Genomic DNA, 22,366 nt, shown 5'->3' with positions numbered 1-22,366 from the left:
TTCCGAATATATGAAAAAGTCATTGGCTTTAAATCTTGGGATGGGATTAAAGAAATGGGATGAATATCAGTCCCAATCCATTCCATCGGTTCGAGTCCGATCCCTACATCCGTCATCGGCTAATTTACTCAAACCCATCTATGGTCTCGATTCCTTTTTCCAGTCTCAATTAGTTTCCTCACTCTGGTTTTCTTCCTCAGGTTCGATTGATTCTGTTTCCTCCTCCTCTTCCTCCTCAGAAGTTTCCCAAGGTCCCAATAATTCATACATGAGTAAATCATCTAAATCAGCATCATCCTCATCGTCTGAAAACCTGATGCGGTTTTCATAATCGTAAATTACATCATATAAAAAAGAACGTCGCAAAGGGAGAAACATAGAAATTAATTTCTGCAGGGCATCTTCAAACGGTTCTCGGCAGACAGGACACGTCAATGCTTTTTCTCTCCAAATGTCAATACATATCGTGTGGAACTGATGTTGGCACGTTAAAGTAGAAATGGTTTCTACATCTTCGGCAATGAGTTCGTCTAAGCAAATTGGACAACATTCGGCCATTTTGTTTCTACTGTTTCTTCTTCTTATTATAAATATTTTTTTGATTCAAAAACCTATTAAAAAAATTATAAATAAGTAAGAGTTCTTCATTATACCAAAAATAAAAGAAGCATCATGTCTCCCTCAAAAACTAGTAAATTAGTCTACTCTATTTATGAAAATCAATATGAAACTTGGTGTTTACAAATGCATAAAGATCTAAATCATACCGAAACACTTCAAGAATATCACCAATATCTTATCGATCAAAAACAACGTTTCGCGAAATATATTTCAAACGCTTTAAAGGCTATTCGACGAAAATGGTTCTTACCTTCTGCAGATGAGGTGGTGGTCAAGAAACCTCGTCGTCGAAAACACCAACGTTTTACAGCAGAGCAGATGAATCAAATCCGTAATCACTGTCTCTCCAATTATGAAACAGATGAACTGTCGCTGATAGTCTTATTACTGTTAGAAACGGAATTGAGGATGATTCACATCTTGGGCTATCTAAACGATGATCCAGAGAAACGAAAAGCGTTTGCGTCTAAATCTTTAGAAGTCTATAAGGATCCAAATCAGATAAAGTTATTCCAGTTTCTTTTCAATGCTCCTTCATCCAAACTATTTGGAAAAAATCATTACCAGTATTTATTTAATCTAAAGCGACGATTGAAGAAACAGTATAACATCAAAGGGGCTTCCTTCGAAATGCTGAAGCGGTCTCGATATCTCGTGAAAGCAAAGGCGAAAACGAATGAATCAGAACCCAGTGAGTGAAACTTATATATCGACTTATATATTGTTATCAACATCTCCAAAAAAAGAAAGTAAAACCGACCGACTGGTGGAAAATATTTCTCAAAAAAATCTAATGTGGTATTATAAAAAAAAAAAAAAAAAAAAAAAAAAGAACTTTTTGTTAATTTTTATCATGTCTTAGACATGATAAAAATTAACTCTACCCTCCTTTTTGTTTGGAATGATGTCAACATGTTGTCTAGACATGTTTCTAAGTATAAATTTCCAAGAAAAGCATGATTCATTCTTAGAAATCTATTTTTAGAAAAGGTGACATCATTCAAAATAAAAAAGAAGGTACAGTTAATTTTTATCATGTCTAAAAGACATGATAAAAATTAACAAAAAGTTTTTTTTTTTTTTTTTTTTTAACTATCAAATTTTTTTCAGAAATATTTTTCAACAGTCGGTCGGTTTTACTTTTCCATTTGGAAATAGATCTGTTGATATAACGATGTATAGGAGATAGATCTGTTGATAACGAAATATTATACACCAGTCCTGAGTCTTACTTTTCCATTTTTGCGTACTGTATTTATTTTTATTTTAAGAATCATCTAATTCCTTCTACTTCGTCTTTGTCGTCTCATTTCTCTCCGAAATGCATTCGGTCGACCAAAATAAGGATTGACTTCCCGTTCTTCATCATCTGAGGTAGGTGAACTTTGTCTAGGTGTATCCATATAAGCATAATCTCCCACTAAATCTTCTCTTCTCTGTCTTCTGGGTCTCGTCTGACTGGTACTAGGCCCTGAAAAAATGAGACCATGGCCTCCCAGATCGACTAATTCTTCTTCGGGTCTTCGTCTTCGTCGTTGCCTTGGCGGTTCTTCCACCTCTGGTTCTTCCTCCTCCTCCTCTTCATCCGAATCTATTCTTAAATGTTCCATTTGCAATGTTCCGCTAGTGAAATAGAGCATATCATCCTGGCTGATACGAGTCCAACAGGTCGGGCATTTCTTTTTACCATACTCTCGAATCCATTTCTTTATACATTTAATATGAAAGGAATGCTCACAATCGAGATTGTAGACTTTATAGCGTTTCGTTTCTTTGAAGGCCTTCAGGCAAATTCCACAGATTTCTTCCTCTGCGTCTGCCATTTTTCCCAATGATTTACTTGATTATGACATATCCATCTCTTCGCCGTCTTCGTTTCTTCTTCTTCCTCCTCCTTGACATATTTCTTGACGAGAGGGAACTTGAGATTCCTTCGTCGCTATATTGAGTAACATTCTCAATTCTTTTTCCATATACCCGTCGGAACATAAGAACAGTTTCACCATTTCCATCGTCCAGAAAATTTCTTCGTCGGATTTTTCAAATTCGCGTATTTTCAAGGCCACTTTCTGTACAAGACGGTAAAATTTCTTACCCGTAGCGATCGAACCTTTCACTAATCCTTTACCTTTGAGCTTGGAAATAATAAACCCGGTCCCGAAAAGATATCCGAGGTACTTATCAATTTGGGTGGCTTTTTTCGTCGTCTCTTCGTCTTCTTTCGGAACAAACAGGACGTAGGGGAAATTTTGTTTGAACGCAAACTGCTTTATTCGATCATCCGCTTTTCCTAGGAACACTTTCGCTAAAAAGGTTTCGATTCGACTCATTTTTTCAATAAATTCTAGTGATAAGGCATCGCACGTGCCGCCTTGTTGAATCTCTCGAAGGAGGTAGTAGAATTCTGTATTCCGATGGTACGTAATTTGAGAAGTGACCAGTTTTCGCAATTGCTGGGTCAAGAACGATTCTTTGAAGAAGAAGGGGCGACGACAAATGCGAACTCCAAACTCAAACACGAAATTCGCCACCACGTTGAGTTCATTCCGGCATAAATTGCAATAAATCATGACGTGCACAAGATCAAATAGGGTCGTGTAAGGAGAATAACGAGCCCGAATTTGATTCGAGGCTTTCATTTCCAAACATAATTGATAAGCGGGATCCTTTTCAACATCCTTGGAAGTAGGAGGTAGAAGGAACGAAGCATCGTCGCCGTCACATATTTTTACGTAGGGAGCTAGGACTTTGTGATAATAACTTAAGAAATTGAAAGGTTGGTCCTCGTCTTCATGGACATTTTCCATGAGCGATTTCATGTTTGTGAAAAGAGCGTGCAGAGCTGCTTTATCGACTTGGGAGTGATTCTCTTCGTTGGCGATTTTTTCAATATGCTGGGCGTATTCGTCCATGTATTCGATCATGAACCGTTCGAGCGATTCATACGATTCAAAAGGTTCGGCCTGGGATCGAAAAGGGGCATTCACGCATTGTAATAATCGAATCCCGTTTAATAAAATACATAACGTGACGGAAACATTACGGATCGGTAAAATACCAGGAATCCCTATGAGAGGAAATGTGCAGGGTACGTTCAAATCTCCCGTCCAATTCGCATATTCTCGAGCTAGACGAGCTGATAAGAACGGATCACTGTCATCAGGAAAGGACGCTCGTAAAATAAAAGCATACGCATCTTGAATTTGATCACATTCCGTGCACTGCAATTGACCATTGACACCTGCTACGATTTTATCGGGACCGTGACACGTTGAAATGAAATCAAGGAACATGGTAACCAAGATCCTACTTGTATTATTCTTATTCTTATCATGCCGTATACACCTATTGAAATAAGACGGGAAATTCGTCGTTCGTATTATGAACGAGGGCAAACGGTTCGTTAAATTGCTCGACACTTGAATGTCGCTCCTTCCACAGTTCAATATTGGATCTCCCGCTCCTCGGAAAATGAGGAGAACTATCAAACCAAACACAAATCCGGCCGACCTCGAGCCACGACCCAAGAAATGGATCAACGTATTTTTGAAATGTCGACGGGTGATCCCTTTTTACCCGCGACGGATATTGGTCGTCGATTACAAGTGCCTTGCACCGCTCAAACGGTTCGTCGACGATTAAAAGAAAAAGGATTAGTGTCGCGCATCCCCGTCCGAAAAGATTATTTGCGGGAGATTCATCGTCAACGACGCTACGACTTTGCTTCTCAGCGTGCGGAATGGACGGTCGATGATTGGTCCCGGATTATATTTTCCGACGAGAAAGTATTCAGTTCGATCGGGTACGGTCCTATACGCGTATGGCGGCCTCGACAGGTCCTGCGTTATCAAGACGAACGTTATTTTTCTTCTGCGTTAGAAGGCCGTCAACGTTCCGGTCGTTTTAATCTCAGTGTCTGGATGTGCATGAGCGGAAAATTTCCCAACCAAATCCGTCGAATCGGGATCCAGCATTTAAATGCCGACTATTACCTCTCTAATATTTTAGAGCCGGTGCTTCTCGATCATAGTCAACCTCCCGATGTTTCTTTAAACCCTTTGATCACCGAACACCGTCTCTTGTTCATGCACGATCTCTCTCCGATCGATACGAGTTTACGCGTCACACAATGGATTCGAGAACATGAAATTCCTATGGTCGAAGACTGGCCTCCTAAAGGAGCCGATTTGAATCCCGTCGAAAATGTTTGGGCGGAATTAGAACGTCGATTAGCGAATCGGGTAGCTCGAAACCGATTGGAATTATGGGACTTGGTCCGCGATGCTTTTTATAGTTTGGAAGAAACTTATTTTGAAACATTAATCGCGTCCATGCCTCGACGAATTGCATCTGTCATAGAACACAGAGGAGGTTGGACAAAATACTAATCATCATCTATAAAAAAAAGACACTTCATTTGGTTCTTCAATGAATATATTTATTGACACCATATTTCACTATTTGTTGCAGGGCGATCATAGCCATAAATCGATGACAATATTTCGTTCCACAATACTCACATTGCTGTGGACGACGAGAAGGTTTATAGCTTACTGTCCATACAGATTCAACACGGAGCAATTGATAAATTTTTTTTCGACAATGTTCATTCGCGACATACAGTCTTTGAATATGAAGTTTTCGCAGATCCTCATTCAATTGCTGAATCCATTTGGTATGCGGTCGATACGTTTTCATGTCTCTAGAGGCAAACCGGACACTGTTTGTCAGAGTGTATCCATCAGACGTGATGGCCAGCACACCTATGACACTCGGATGAATTTCAGTTCGATATTTCTCTTTTTTAGTAGAAGAAGTAGAATGAGATGAGGAGGGAAGATCTTCTTCGATTGTAGAACGCATGCGTGGTGGAGAGGATTGGTCCATTATTTCTGAATAATGAGAGGAAGAAGACGAAATGGGCGATAACGGCGGATTGAAATTCAGAGAAGGAGTATTACGAATTGGATTAGGTTTCTTCTTTTTGATCCTACGGTGGACAGGTGGAGGAGAAGGAGTTGGCGATATATCAGACCACGACGTGATATACTCATTCTCCGAAGAAACACATTCATATAAAGGCGAAGAAGGTTGCAAGTCCAAACAGGGTTCATCATCGTCTTCACACGTCATGATTAAGTCTCCCGTAGCCATCTGTTCTCGACCTATCTGCTCAAGAAAATGAGCCGCGATTCCTTCTGTAATTGTTTATATAGAGAAAGAGTGAGAGGGGGAATGAAAGTAGGTAGGAGTAAAAAAGATAAGTCGTTGGGAAAAATATTTCTCTCAGAAAAATTTTTAACCTTAAAAAAAAAAAAAAAAAAAAAAAAAAAAAACTTTTTGTTAATTTTTATCATGTCTTTGGACATGATAAAAATTAACTATACCCTCTTTTTCAAATGATGTTGATAACCTGTTGTCTCGATATGCTTCTAAAAATAGAACATGACTCATTTCTTTCTTGGAAATTTATTTTTAGAAACATATTCGAAAGGATGAGACATCATTCTCAGACAAAAAGAAGAGAGAGTTAATTTTTATCATGTCTTAAGACATGATAAAAATTAACCAAAAGTTTTTTTTTTTTTTTTTTTTTTTTTTTTTTTTTTTTTTTTTTTTTTTAGGTTTATACATTTTTTTCTTGGCTCTCAGAAATTTTTCCCAGCCAACTCGATGGACAAAACTATCCAATTTTTTAAGAACGGACTATCGCTCATCTATTTAAGCATTCCGAGTTTCGCTTTAGTTCAATCCGTGTTTCCTTTTAGAATGAGTGTGTGCTCTCCAACATGGTTCTACCCTCTCTTCTCAAGAACCCCGTCCAGTGAAGAATTTAAGGATATCTCCTACCTATCTATCAAAGAAGCTACGCGTAAATTTAATAGAGTTGAATTCAATATGAGTTTTTCTAACATTTTTCATCAATGGATATTCACAAAATTAATAATAAACGCGAAACCACCCGTTTTTTATGAACACAGAGGCACGAAAAGGAATGCTTTACATTTCGCTATTTTGTTCTCCATGGATGATATCGTTCGGCAACTGATTCTTCTTGGATGCGACATGAACAAACATGATATTTTTGGTTTTACCCCTTTACAATATGCCTGTCAATTACGATGCAAACTCATCGTGGATATGTTGTTGCTTGCTGGTGCAAATGTCCGGTGTTGCGATCCCAAAACAGTTTTAGAACGCTGGCGAAAAAATGGAAAATTGGAAGAGGAAAATATGCGGTTACTCAATTATGCTGTTGAACCACGTATTCTTAGCCTGGAAAATTTATGTTACATAACTATTAGAAAACATATGAGGCATGTCAAAAGGAATGCTCATCATCTCGGATTACCTGACTTAATGGTAAGACGTCTCACCCTCGAAGAATGGTAATAATATTCTACATGATAAAAAACATTGACATGATAAAAATTAACTCTCTCTTCTTTTTGTCTGGGAATGATGTCTCACCGTTTCGAAAAATAGAACATATCCCATTCTTGAAATTCTATTATTTTAGAAAGGATGATGAGTGATGGTCTATTTTTCGAAACGGTGAGACATCATTCCCAGACAAAAAGAAGAGAGAGTTAATTTTTATCATGTCTGAAGACATGATAAAAATTAACCAAAAGTTTTTTTTTTTTTTTTTTTTTTTTTTTTTTTTTTTTTTTTAAATTCAGAAATTTTTCTCTGAGCTTTGCCAATTTTTTTTCCCAGCCAGCTCCATCCATAAAACAACACCTCTCAAAATCTTTTCTCACTTATCTATTTAAACCACTCGAATTTTGCTTCCAATGAGTCCACGCATCTTGGCCTTTCTTCCACTCTGCTCTGAGAAAGATAGGATAGATTGTTTTGGGTGGACCGTCCTGTTGACGCTTCCGATTTATATAGAGAGCTATATATAGATAGGGTTCCTCCTAACTCCCTCTATTATGACTATTAGTCTTTTCTTTTTTTTCCCAAGAAATATACAAAGAATGATCCACAGTTTTTTTTCCGTTAATGTAAAAAAAAATGCTTCTACCTTCCGACTTCTTTTTAGTACCTCTTTAGGTGTCTCCTCCTTCTGGATCTTTTCCTTCTCCTCTCTTCCTCGCGAGCAGGGAATTGGAAATGCTGTTCAGGATGTAACGCTCGTAAAGGCTCCATTTTCTTCCTGGAGAGGGCGTCTACGGCAAACACCGTCTTGTCATGAAATTGGAGTTGGTAGTAAAGAGGCAGACGAAGCAGTGCAGTCAGTCATCCACAAAAACTCTTGTACTTTTATTTTATTTAGGTTTAAACATGGTTCTGGCATGTCACCCTAGAGTATTTTACTCATTTTCAGCTTTATTTTAACAGCATGTGCCTTTTTTTTATTATTTTTTTTTCCTCTTAACCCTCTGGCTGATCATTCCGCAGGCATATGTTTTTTTCCTTTATTGAGGAGTGCATCCCGATTTTTTCATGGTTTAACCATTGAAATAAATTATATAGAGTATTAGGCGTTTAGTTTACGTTTTGGCCAACAGATATCATTAGTTGTCCACTAAATTGCGGCATTTGAAGGCACGTATTAGTGCTCAAACTTTACTTTTTGCCGCTTTTTTCTTACAGAAATGGCTGCTAGAAATATTCAGCGATTATCTTAATTCTTTCATTAAATTATTGAATCATTAATTAGATTTATTGATTAGATTAATAATTAGATTGATTATTAATTAGATTTATTGAATCTGGTGCAAAGACTGAGAAGTTGGACTTTGACTTGAACCCTGTTTTGAACTCTATCATACTAAACTGCATTTCTAGGGTATTTTTCCCCTCAGTGCTTTATATTTTCTTAAATTTTACTTTTTTATATTATGCAATAAATAGAAATTAACTGTAATTCGACTGAAATTTATTTAAAAAAAGATTTTTTTGGTAATAACATCTGAAATTGGTTTTTCTGGCAACTTGTTTCTTATGATAAAAATCTATATAAAAAATATTTTCTAGAAAGCAAAAGTGCATTTTTCAATTCTCCAATATACATAGCAGGGGTGGCCAAACTGCGGCTCGCGGGCCTGATATGGTTCTCGCAGGCAATTTGTGCGGCTCATGCATATAAAATATATGTATGAAATATGGTAAACTAAAACTATTCAGTGTTCAAAAAGAAGTAATTAATTAGTTTAGACTCTTTTTACAAAGTTATCAGGGATTTCTTTCTATTTAAAACCTCCTCCACTACTTCTATAATGATGTAAATACGAACTTGTGGCTTTTAGAAAATCTAGATGCGGCTCTCGAACATTCCTGAATTCAAACATGCGGCTCTTACTGACATGAAGTTTGGCCAACCCTGATATATAGATTTAAAATATGAAAAGAAAAAAAAAAAAAAAAAAAAAAAAACCAATTCTGGAAGCAATTTTGGTCTACAAATTGAGTAGTCAGAGGGTTAAAATGCCAAAATAACTTTCATAATGATACTGCTATAAAATTAATTACATTACGCAAAGCAGACCGATTACTACACAGATTTCATTTCATTCCTTTCAAACTCTGGCAATAAATATATTATTCTTCCCAGAGGAAAAAAATTCTTTTATTATCATTTTATGATAACTACTACAATCTAATTAATAAACTTACAAAGAAATTGAGATACTTAACATATTTTCACGTACACCATTTCTGACAAACAAAATTAATCATGAAAGATGTGATTTATATCCAATAATGGTTTAGGGAGACATTTCAACATACTTATAAGATCTTCACTTTAGTTTTATACACTTCATACTAGTTTTTTTATGTGTTATATCCATAAAATGTATCAGTTGATTATCTGAATAAAGACCTATCTGTTTCTTCCAGACTTCATCAGAATGACTGGTGCAAGTTTTGAGCTCTCAAGTTTAATATATGATATATTCATAACTTGTGTCTCTTGATTATCAGACTAAAAAAACAGCCATAGATTCCTTCAAACTTCTGTCAGAATGTTCGCCGAGATCTCCACCAACTTTTGGGGTCACTGGGAAAATATATGTAAATACGAAAATTTCTAATTATCATGGATAATAACTTTTAAATAGTGTTACACTCCAGGGGAGTCTAAACGGATATTAACACTAGCATGGCCAGTTAAGTGTTAATAACAAGAACTCATGGTTACGAGTAAATTGTCAATGTTGATGTTGGGAAGTGGATAAGGCAGAATAAGAGGATAAGCATTTTTGGAGAGAGTTAAATTGTAGGTAAGGCAGGTTGAACCTAAGTGTAGGGAAGTACAAGACCATGGAAAAGTTAAAATAATGAAGCACAAAACTGTAAGCAATTGAAGATATCCAGTATTATTTTGAAAGCCACATACTTCTTTCTGGAAAGAACATTTTATTCACTCAACACAATGCAGTTGCATTAAAAAGGAGCAAGTATAACAGACAATTATGTATTACCAGATTAGTTATTTTGGATTTGCGTTTTTATATCTTTTATAGCATATTTATGCATTCTATTTCCATTCTGAAGCATTTAAAGGCATTTAACAGATGAATTTGAATGAAAGTGATACAAGTTATTTGTAATCTTTAGAACAGGTTTCAGCAACATATTATTGGATATCTTTGTCACATTCTGTAAAACTCATCATTTCTGGTAACTTGCCATCAACTTAGTCTGCATTATGTATTGTAGCTAGACCAATAAAAATATAGCAAATAGTTTTAAATTGTAAGGTGATGTGGCGAAGTATTCGCATGCAATATCCATGTTTGCTGTGTTGTACCCATGCGCATTTGCTGTAGTGCGAGTATAAAGACTTAAAACTTTTCGACGAGACCCACACTGTTAGACTTGTATTTCACTGTTCCTGCTTGTTCATGGTCTACATTTGATGTTGGCTTCTCTTTATGTATTTAGTTTTGTGTTTTACCTTTTAATTTTAAGGTTTATTAAAGTCTTTGGCTTTCCTTTTAATTTAACTTCTGACAAATCTGGAGCATACTTGCCAACCTATGACACTCAAAAATCAGGAGATTTTTTTAAGAAATCGGGAGATTTTTCACAATGTTAAAAAGACTTTTTAAATGATGAAAATATAGTTTTTAATAATGAATTAATTTTAAATAGTAACTAATTCTTAAATGCAAGCAACACAAAAATATCTTACACATAAAAAACATTTTTATTACTTGCATCGTTTAAGAAAACAAAAACAAACAATCATACAAAAAAAAAAAAAACCACTTTTATCAGTTTTTGTAAAAATGTTATAAACAGTGGCAGATTTTGCTTTCTTTAAGAAAGGAACGTCATAATTTTGTTCATAGCAATTGCCACGTACGCCTGCTTTCACTAATAAAAGTTTTTCTAATTTGTCATCACTAATATTAGATCTAAATTTAGTCCTCATTTTCGAAACAACACTGAAAATTCTCTCGCACTCTGCATTACTGTGGGGAACTGTCAAGATGGCCAACATAATTCTAGACAGTTCACTATATTTTAAAATTCCATCAGCATCTTTCAGTTTTCCAATTAAACTCCATTGAGTGTCAATCCTAGATGATTTTATAAGTTTTCTAATTGTAAACTGCTGTTATGCAGCTGTTGGAACTGTTTCACTTTCTTTTAGAACTCCTTTCAAGATAATAATAAATATCAACAATGTGATTGACTTCTGAATTAGTATCAACAATGTGTTCCTCCAAATTTATTGATATAGAAGCTGCCCTTTTTTCAGCTGCTAAATTTAAGAGGTGACAGGTGCACCTCTTAATCTGCAAATCTGAATTTTCCTAAGATGCCTGCAACACCAGTCTTCAAGCCTACCAATACTGGTGCATTATCAGCACCAAGTGCTAAGCAATTATCCAGAGGGACTACAATTTCTTTTAAAGTTTTAATAATTAGCTGTGTTATATTAAAGCCTGTCAAATGTCCTTCTAAAGTGGGGACAGAAAGTAAACTGCACTCAATTTCTAGACTCTGGATTGAAAAAAGAAACAACAATTGGCTACAATTTTGAATCGGTACTATTGCTTCCATCCATAGAGAGGCAGAAGAGAGGGCTAATCTTTGGAATATGGTAACAGGTAGTTTGGCGACATTCTGGTAAGGCGATAAAGGTTACTAGCTAGGACTTGAGCAGTGTACATGGATAAAGTCAAGAGTGTGCGAAATGCCATTTTTGTGCAATTCTGGGATGTTTTTTTAAATGAAAATAGGTCGACGTGTACATGGTTACCGTGTATGTGCAATCTTGAAAAACGCGGCAAGCAGTTTGCGATTCTGCACTTTCTCCCAATTTCGCACCTAATCTTCATCATGATTAAGCACTTTTGTTCCATAAAAGTTCTAGCATAAGCATAATTCGGCTAGCAGATTGTTAGGGGAAAATGTTCAGAGGAAAAAAAAAATATGCCTTTACTTCGTCAAAAAATGGCATCCAAACAAAAACTAGCAGATTGCTGTAGCAGGGTTGGTCGCCAAATTTTCGCCAAAAAATCGCCGAGTTACCATAATCCAAAGATTAACCGAACGGAGCTGTTTTATAGCAATCAATAACTGAAGATTTATTTTTCAAACCCATTTCTTTAACAATTGCACCTGTTTTGGTTCTTGCACTTGAATATTTCTTAGCGATTTCACTATCGGAAAACATTTTTCTAAATAAAGCTGCAGCGTGATCCGATGCATTCAGCGGCAGGTTGTGCTCCAGTAAAAAGGCAGAGAACAGACATTCTGCATTAATAACTTTTTGGTCCTCTGTTTCTGAAGAAAAATTTAATTTTCCGTATTTTTCAAAACAACTCATGTTGTACTTGTGTTTTTGTGTACGCAGATGTTTGAGAACATCTGCCTTTCCACCATGCGAAATAAAAAAATCACAACAACAGGCAGTACACATCGCAAATTTATTACATTTCCTTGAGGAAATAATGGAAGGAAAGTAAACTGTGTACGATTTTTGAAATGTACACGAGTATTTCACCTTTCTCACAGATATAACAAAACATGATAATTTCTAAAACTATTTCTCGAAGGCATGTGTACTCACACAACTCAGGACAAAATGACTGAAATAACTAAAGAACATTCAAATAACAGCTTGCTTTGTCCTCATTGGCTAACATATGCCAGATGACACGCAGTGAAGCACGATGCCCATTGGAGAACTGGAGAACGACCTTTCTGGATACATATATGCTCTCACTCACAAAGCAGAAGTTATCTGATTTGCAAGGTTTTGTTTTATATATAAGCTAGAGAAAATTCAATTGCTTTCAGACATCCAAAATCACTTTTTTTTTTTTTTTTTTTTGTTCATATAACAAAGTATTAAGCTAAGTTCCATAAAAATCATGAGAAATTTTAAGAATACGAAAATGTTGGGAGAAATATATTGTAAATCGGGTTGGCGGGAGAGCGGTCGAAAATCAGAAGAGTTGGCAACTCTGTTGGAGTAATGTGGCATAAGCCATCGCCACAGTGATATGAGTAATGTGGCAACAGATCTTATAGCCACCTTAGCTACATAAATTAAAAACTTATTGGGTTTTCATCTGCAGAGAACTCGTTGGCGCCGTTGCAATTTTTACTCACCAAGGAATGAGCCGAGCCGTAAACGTGATTTTTAGTGCATGTAAATTCAAGTTAGCAGACAAAACAATATATTAAGCATATGGTAGTAAAAATTCACAAATAATAAGCATGTAGATGTAAAACTAACCAGTTAAATGTGATATACGAAAATAAACCTGTCTTTTTCATAATATATTTCACAATACAAATAACCTTCAACAGTAATCAAATTTTCTTCAGTAGCATTGTTAATAAAACTAGAACTTTATACATTTTATTATTTTTCAAGAGTCATTTGAACTGTATTCCTTACACCAGCAGTGGTTTGCTAATTTTGATGACCAAGGGTATGCATCGAACTACTCTGTCATCTTAGATAATCAATAATATTTTTTATTTCAATTTGATCAGCTATTTATGTTACACCTGCCATCCTCAGAAAGGTTATTTTTAAAAAAGCATTAACAATATAGTATCTTGTTAAAATTTTACGCCATAAAAATTGGAGCCGAGAACCGGCATCTATCGACGAAAATTTCTTTAATTATACGAAAATAGTTCTATGTATTCGTTGTTAAAAAATTCAGAAAAAATAACGTGGAAAATCAGAAAAAATAATAATAAATAAGAGAAGGAGAATATAAATCTCCAAATGCGAACAACAGTGATAATTCAACAAAATGAACGCAAGAGGAATGGTTGCAACCTTCAAACGAACGAATATGATGAATCCGAATGGTTACCAGGTTTGAACTATTATCGCCAAAGTTGGCGATGTTTACATTTATCGGGTTCTCTGTGGAAGTGCTTCCAACTTATTATTTGGTGACTAAATAAAAATGATCAACAGGTATATTAAATCCAAGTATGTAATTGCATAAAAAATGCCGGTTAGAGTAGATTTAAAGGTGCCCCTTGTATTATTATGAAGCTGTTGTTTCATTTATGGCAACCTAAGCAGTTTAATGTTATGGAAAACCGGTTTAATCCTAGTATCCGGTGCACAAGGAATTGGCTACTTCTGGTGACTTTATGACGAGCAGTAAACGGGACGATGAGTAGTTAAACGGGTCATCTTGGTGTTCGCGATAATTTTCAAAATCGCGCCAAGGCTGCACCGTATACTAGGATTTTACCAGAAAACCTATTATGGCATAATTGGTTGTGTGACTGCGGTTAATTTGAATGATGGGAAAAGATTTGTACAGGCTTGTGATGTGTGTTGGTTGGGAAGTACATTGTTATTTTGGCTTTGTGTAGCGGCAATTTTTGCTACACAAAGACAATATAACAAGTCAAAGAATTGCACAATCGTCACCACACAAAGCCAAAATAACAAGTCAAAGAATTGCAGGAACTCGGTATCTATGTGCGGCTAAAAATCGCCAATTTACGCCAAAGGGCACCCAACAAATGACAGTCTAGTTTTATAGGCTCAAGACGATGGTCTCATGATAATCGCAATATCCGCGCTAGTGACGTTTTAAATGCCCAGAAACTTTCCAGTAATATATAAATTCGCTTTCTTTCAGATGGATAATAGACTATCCCCATATTAATAAAATCTACGTTATATCTATGTTAGCTAATATAGAAAATGAAATTATAATAATAAATATTCAGGATTAAATACATTATATGTTTCCAAGAAATTCCACAAACAGCTGTATACTTGTATATTTTGAAATGAAACTATTTCAAACAATAACCGAATTTCTTTAATTACGATGTTCTTGAAACATTCAAATAAGATAAGAACTTGTAAAATATTTTGCACGTGAACAATGAACAAGAACAGAAAAAATGTATTCTATTAACAGTATATCTCACATGATGTCCGTACATGTGTGATCAACATCAGAATGAGAGAAAGCATCTTACTTGAACATAACTAGCAGACCACTGTCCCGGATCAGGAAAGCAGTGAATATACGCTACAAAATTTGTAAGGCAGAAAGATAAAAAAAACAGTTTCTAACAATTCGAACAGCAGTTTCATATTCATCACATCTAAAACAAGGTGTATCTTTCAAATCAAATTGTTTACAATACAGACACAACACACACAGTAATTGCACATTGTAAACAAGTTGAGATGACTGGGCCCTGCACTGCGTAAAGCAAGCCACATTACAGTCTATTCATACAGAAGGCTAAATATGAGATTTTGCCGAAACAATCAAAACTACACTATGCTGTCCACCACTAGGCTAAAACATTAAAATTCCCATTGTAGAGCTTATAATCTGCAGTCATGCTACTGAAAAACCATCTGGAAGAATGCTATACAGATGCCTGGGTTGAACAATAAATATTTTTTGGTGACATCATGGGTTCCCACGTAAATGCTTTTTGGCGACATGGTGCGTTGTTTCATCAATATATTCTCATGGTTTATCGGTGGAGGTGTACCAAAAAGAAATCAACTTGTAAAATATTAGGTACTGTTCTATAATCCAGACCGGATTAACAAATGTATGCATGTACACGTGTATGTGTATACACTTACATTCGTACTTAAATATATGAACACATACATACATATATACATGCATAACATATCTACATTTCTGAATTAGGTCCTGATAAAAGAACAGTGCCAAATATTATACAGAAACAGATAAATTATGTGTTTAAAAGACAATACAGGGGCTATTAAAATAACGCCCTCACCAACCAGTTAAAAATCCCTTATCTACTTAAACACATCCTCTTTCTGCTCAGACATTTATAGATTTAGAAATTTCCTGTGAGGAGACATCAGTAAGTTTTCAAGTCCTTGCTACATAATGTTTATGACATTATGTAGCTGTCCATGTTTATGACATTATGTAGCTGTCCATGTTTATGACATTATGTAGCATAGAGTTTTATGACATTAACTAAAACATACGTAATACAGAGTAATGACACATTTCTATATTTTAAAAAGAAATTAAAAGACATTTATAATTGGATAACATCGAAATGAAAACATATTTATATGGCAACGAAATGAACTGAAATATAAACAGAACCTTAGTTTTAAAAATGTTACAATACTTCTTTAGTATTGCAGCTTCCATTTTTTTAAACATCAAGCTGGCATCAGAATTATTGCCAAGTTCATGTCTCATGTAGACTTTGTTGCTGCCCTGCTTCCTCAATTGCTTTTAATATGGCATAAGAAGCATTCCAAGGTCTCAAAGATTTTTGCTATATTAAATCTGCAAAGTAAGATTCATGATGATAGTGAAACATGCCTCTTCGATTTTTATTCCAACACTTAGCGGAGCTCCACAGTCTTTCTATATTTTATATATCAGCAGCTGTTGTTAGATTAAGAAAATGAAATTTATAGTCCACAGAAAATGTCTGTTAAGCTGGTATTTACCAGTTCCTGTCTTTTATATTCTCACCAGAAGTTTGAATAAATTGTCGATCCCTCTTGTAAACGGTCGACAAGTTTTGACATGAATGTGGATGGCTGTCTATTTAGAAACTAAGCGAGAAAGAATTTTTCAGTTTTTTGGCATAACTTGCCATATATACAGCATTGTGGAAGAATCATGCCAGTTCTGGTTTTTTGCTGTACGAACTGATTTTCCGCTATGTTCAAAATTTTTTCAGGGCCACCTATTCACATATTTGGTTGGCAAATCATATGCAGAGAATACATCTCTCTCGTAAAAATGTTTCGGTGAATAGTATAATGAAAAGCTATACATGCTAAAATGTTAATATTTGTTATGTATTTAGTTAGCATCTGTAGTATTTTCAGAAAAATTTTTTCTGCTGAAATTCATATTGCACAAGCATGTTTCAATTTATGCGAAAAAATTTACTGAGCGTAAGGGGCGTATCTTTGACGTGACGTTGTAAGGATCTTAAGTTTTACTAACGTTTATTTTATTTTAAATCTTTACTATCACTTCTTATTTTCTACTTCCGGCCAAAATTATAAGCGTGAAGGATTTTATGCAAAGTTTGTCTGGCGAACGCCAAGTACTTAAGTTGTGGCTTTTTGCCAAGCAAGAGAGAGAGGAAGCAGTAAGTCAACGCAGGCCGCTTACCTTAGAAGTTACGCAGTTGCTGTTTGCCTTCCAGGCCAGAGGTTTTAATCCTCTTGATAAATTAAACGTATTGTAGTGTTCACAGTCTCTGTGCTACATACGCTTCCTGTTATTATAAGGCCAATCTTCCACGTGTATTATTCTAGAGTTAAATTAAAGTTTAGTTTTATTTTTTATACTTTTACGTTAGACCCCGAGTGGCGGGTCATTGTATTCCGAAGTACGGAAGTTATTGTATATAGAGAAAAATAAAGGGTTTTTTGTATACCCTTCGTCTGTATCCTGTCTACTTACTACAAATTAGTGAACATAGCTTTAGTAAGCTCTCTGTTCCTAGTCAGGTCCTTGTATGTTCCCGAAGAAGGTTAGAAGGAATATTGAACCTGATAGTGGCGCCCAACGAAGAAGAATAACCATGGCCGAGTTTCAAGAAGAACCTGTGCTGCCTGCAGAAACGGCTCAGAATCTAGAAATGCCAGCTGCCGCCCTGGAAGGATTCGGTTACATCGTCCAGACCATGCGCGCTTCGATGAAACCAGAAGCAACGTTTAACGGAAACTCACCGGTAACCAGTTTTTTGGAAAAATTGGATGACCACTTCATGCTCTACCCCGTGCACGAGTTTCAAAAAGTTACCTTAGCTACCAGCGCTTTGAGGGGCCAAGCGCTTAACTGGTTCAAATGTATAGGCAGAAGTCTCTTGGGTCAAGCAGGAAGTCCCACCTATACTTACGAAAATTTCAAGATTGCCCTACTAAAAGCCTTCCCTGTTGTAAGGGATCGTGCGAAATTAGAAACGGAACTTTTCAGCATACATCAACAAAGAATCGAAAACCTCTCGAGCTTTATTTTAAGAAAAATTCACGTTTTCAAGCTCTTGTATGGAAAACGTCCGGATCCTGAAATAATTCAAGTGATTTTGCCGAGGTTACTGCCACAAGTGCAAGACTTTATTGAATTAAGAAATCCGACTACACTGGAAAAGTTATTTGAGCTAGCAATCCAGTTTGAAAGTAGAAGAACGGCGGACGTCGAAAGAAGACGCCAATATCAACAGCGAAACCAATTTGGTACGCCAAGACTACAGCAAACTCAAGCACATGGCTACGGAGAAAAAGCGAATCAGTGGGCAAGGAAACCCGAGCATTCAAAAACAGCCGGCGAACGTCGACAGTTCAATAGCAACCCAGGAAAAAAGTCTCAAGGCCAGGGCAAAAAGAAGGAAAGCACGGAAAGGAAAAATAATTTAAACTGAAACGGATTTCTGCTGACGAGAGGGTGCGGAAATCCGAAGGCCACGAAAACCCCTCTTCCTACAAGTTAAATACAGTAATGGTGAAAAATTTGACTCTTCCGAAGATTGAAGTCTTGGTGAATAATATCCCAGCCACCGCACTCCTGGATACCGGCGCGCAGTGTTCCTGTGTGGCAGAACAGTTTTTTAGGAAGTATTTTCGCAAATACCGCATATATAATGCGAATAATACGACAGTATTAGCGGCGCAAGGAGAAAAATGTAAGTGCGTAGGTAAAGTACCTTTGTATATCCGTATCAAGGACGAACAAATAAAGGTGATGTTTTTTATAGTAAAGAATCTGCAAGCACATTTAATCTTGGGGATAGATTTTCTTTCAGACGCACAAGCTACACTGGATTTTAATGAAGCGTCCCTTAAGCTGACAATGAGACCAGTTCGTACTGAAAAGGCTGAACCGCAGATGGTAAATCTTGACCACCTGCCTAATGACGAGCAAGATAGAATCCGACAAGTGGTAAGTGAATTTGCTTCGTTATTTAGTGATATTCCAGGATTTACTCAGGTTACTAACCATAGTATTGACACCGGAGATGCATTGCCAGTTCGTCAAAAACCATACCGGTATGATAAGAATAAGGAAAAAATTATAGAATGGCATATTACCGATATGCTACGTAAAAAAATCATAACGCCCATCTCAAGTAGTTATGCTAGCCCGGTGGTTTTATGTAAGAAAAATAATGATTATCCTTTGGAGCATCCAAAAAGGTGGAGATTCGCTATTGATTACCGTAAATTAAATTCCATAACGAAATATCCGGTATATCCGTTACCGATCATAGGAGAAATTTTAAGGAACATAAAATCAACCAAATTTATGACGACTTTAGACTTAACGACTGGTTATTTTCAAATAGGGGTGAGGCCTGAGGACGTGCCTAAGACTGCTTTTATAACCAAGTCTGGCACTTATGCATTTTTGCGTATGCCGTTTGGCCTTTCAGGGGCCCCAGCAACATTTCAGCGATGCATGGACATTGTGTTAAGACCTGTTCTTGGAAAGTCCACATTTATCTATTTAGACGATATCATTATTACTAGTGATAATCTAGACCAACATGTACAGGATTTAAGACAGGTGTTTTCTTTATTAAATGAGGCCGGTCGAAAAGTTAATGTCGAAAAGTGCAAATTTGCAGCCCCTGAATTAAAATATTTAGGTTACAAAATATCTCAAAAAGGGTTCGAGACAGATGAATCAAAAATAATCGCTGTACAAAAGTATCCGACTCCAAACACGGCAAAGAAGCTCTCTTCTTTTCTAGGACTTTGTTCATATTATAGGTCCTTTATAAAAGATTTTGCGGCTATCGCTGAGCCATTGTTAAAATTAAAAAGGAAAAAGGCAAGATTCTCGTGGACGGCCGAAGCCAATAGTGCTTTCGAAAAATTAAAACAAGCATTAACGCAAGCCCCTGTGTTGAAATTTCCTGAAAAGGATGAAAATTTAGAAATTTCAGCGGATGCTTCGGATTATGCGGTAGGAGCGGTACTTTCGCAAAATCAGCAGCCCGTGGCATTTTTTAGCCGAACTTTAAATCAAACACAAAGAAACTATTCCGCGACCGAGAGAGAGGCACTTGCAGTTCTGTTAGCAGTGCAAAAGTTCCGAGTCTATTTTGGAAAGGCGCCGATAACAGTATACTCTGATCATGCGGCGGTAACTAGATTGTACTCAGGGAAAAATTTATCCCCAAGGTTAATAAGATGGGCACTCAAGCTGCAAGAATATAATCTGGTAATCAAGCATACCCCTGGAAAGGAAAATATCGTAGCAGATGCCCTATGAAGGATTAAAATAGACGAACAAGGCAATACCGTAAAGATGGCAATGCTTACAGCGTGTACAATAAATTCCCGAGAAACTGTAATAACCGAACTGGGTAAGGATCCTGAGTTTGGAAGTATTTATGAGTATTTGAAGGATCCTGAAAATTTTAGCCACCAAGATATTGTGGCGATAAGAAATAGGGCGGCCCATTACGAACTAATAGATGGTCTATTATTCTATACAAAAACTACGAATTCCAACAACGAATTTCGACCTGTTATCCCAGCTAGTCTTAGATTAAATATCCTGCAGGAGCTCCATGACAGCCCTTTAGCTTCTCATGCTGGTATTCGAAAAACTATCCAACGCGTACGCGAGGCAGTCTACTTTCCTGAACTGCAAAAGTTAACAAGGGCGTATGTCCAGTCCTGCCCAACATGTCAAGCAGTTAATTATATTAATTTCCGCCCGGCCGGGTTTCTAAATAGTATTAAATCCGAATTTCCAAATGAAATAATTGGCATCGATTTATTGGGCCCTTTCCCAAAAAGTCAGTTAAATAAAAGTCGCTATCTCCTTGTTATGGTTCATCATTTTAGTAAATGGACCGAAATTGTTCCCTTAAAACGAGCCTCCGCGAAATTAGTTACTGATTCTATTTTAAATAAATATATTTTAAAATACGGGGCGCCCCTAAAAGTTATATCGGATAATGGTCCTCAATTTGTAAGTAATATATTTGAAGACATGTGCCAAAAACTGGGCATACGTCATTTAAAAATGGTCCCGTATCGGCCGCAATCAAATATAGCGGAACGGGTCAACAGAAATATAGTGAAAATTATCCGTAGTTATGTTAAAAATTTTCATAAAAGCTGGGATAACTATGTCAATGAATTTGCTTTCGCCCTTAGGACCGCAAAACATGATACAACGGGCAAAACTCCTGCTGAGTTATTTCTAGGCAGAAAGATTATAACACCGTTAGATAAATTATTTTATGTGCAACAAAGAGCCCCAGAATTTAAAATGGGTGATATAGAAAAACTAATAAAAGAAGCAAAAAAGAATACGGAAGTAGCACAAAGAAAACAGAAGCTATATTATGATTTGAAACGATGGGGAGTAACTTATAAAGTAGGGGATGAAGTTTTAAAAATTAAGCATTCACTTTCTTCAGCACCAGAAGATAAAACTGCCAAATTTTTTCCACGATTTGAAGGACCATATGTTATAGAAAAAATAACTCACGCTGTTGTAGTGTTAAAAGCCAGAAATGGTGAAACCTGTTCCGCAAACATTGATCAAATCAAGCCCTACTTCGATCGTAATAAAATGCAAATCTTTTCAGATCTTTTGCAGGATCCGGCACGGCAGACACCGCAGGCACAAGCTACAGAGGTGGAAAAACGACAAGTACAAGGGCAAGCCAATGAGAGACAGAAGCAAGTGAAAAGAAAATTGCCCCGCGGAAAAATTGAAGGTAACAAGAAAAAGAAGCCGTTCCACCGTCCAGAAAAGAGAGCTCACGAACACCCCCAGAATGAAGAAGGGAGAAGGACGACGTATGTGAAGAGGACCAGGAGAAATGACGGCAACTATAACCCGGCTTTAAAACGGAAGATCTACTCATCCGACAGAACTCTCCGCAGCAAAAGTCGCCGAACTGCGGAAGAGCCATCAGCGGCGGAGGAAAAAGTACAAGGAAAGTTTGAACGGCCAGCAACGAGGTCCAAGCAAGAACACGGAAGAAATTTCCCGGTTCCGCCAAGACCAGCTGCCATCAAACGGCAAAGACCACAAGCAGAGGAGAAAAGGAAAGTATTCAAGGGTGGCCGTACTGGTGAAAAAAGGAAGCTTCCAGAGGAAAGCACTGAAGGGCGAGCCCGTACAAGAAGGAGGATAAACCAAACTACTATCTGCAGTACCTTTAAAGACTGGGCCCAGAAAAGGATGTCCGAATATTACAAAGATAAGTAAAATTTTATGTTACTTTGCAAACTTAAGTTAATCTTTCATTCTTACTGCAAGTGGCAGATTTC

The sequence above is a fragment of the Stegodyphus dumicola genome, chromosome X2 (assembly GCF_044657685.1).
Source record: "Stegodyphus dumicola isolate Sdum_Otavi_A_Nest chromosome X2, ASM4465768v1".
Taxonomy (NCBI): domain Eukaryota; kingdom Metazoa; phylum Arthropoda; class Arachnida; order Araneae; family Eresidae; genus Stegodyphus; species Stegodyphus dumicola.
This window is presented reverse-complemented; position numbering follows the sequence as displayed.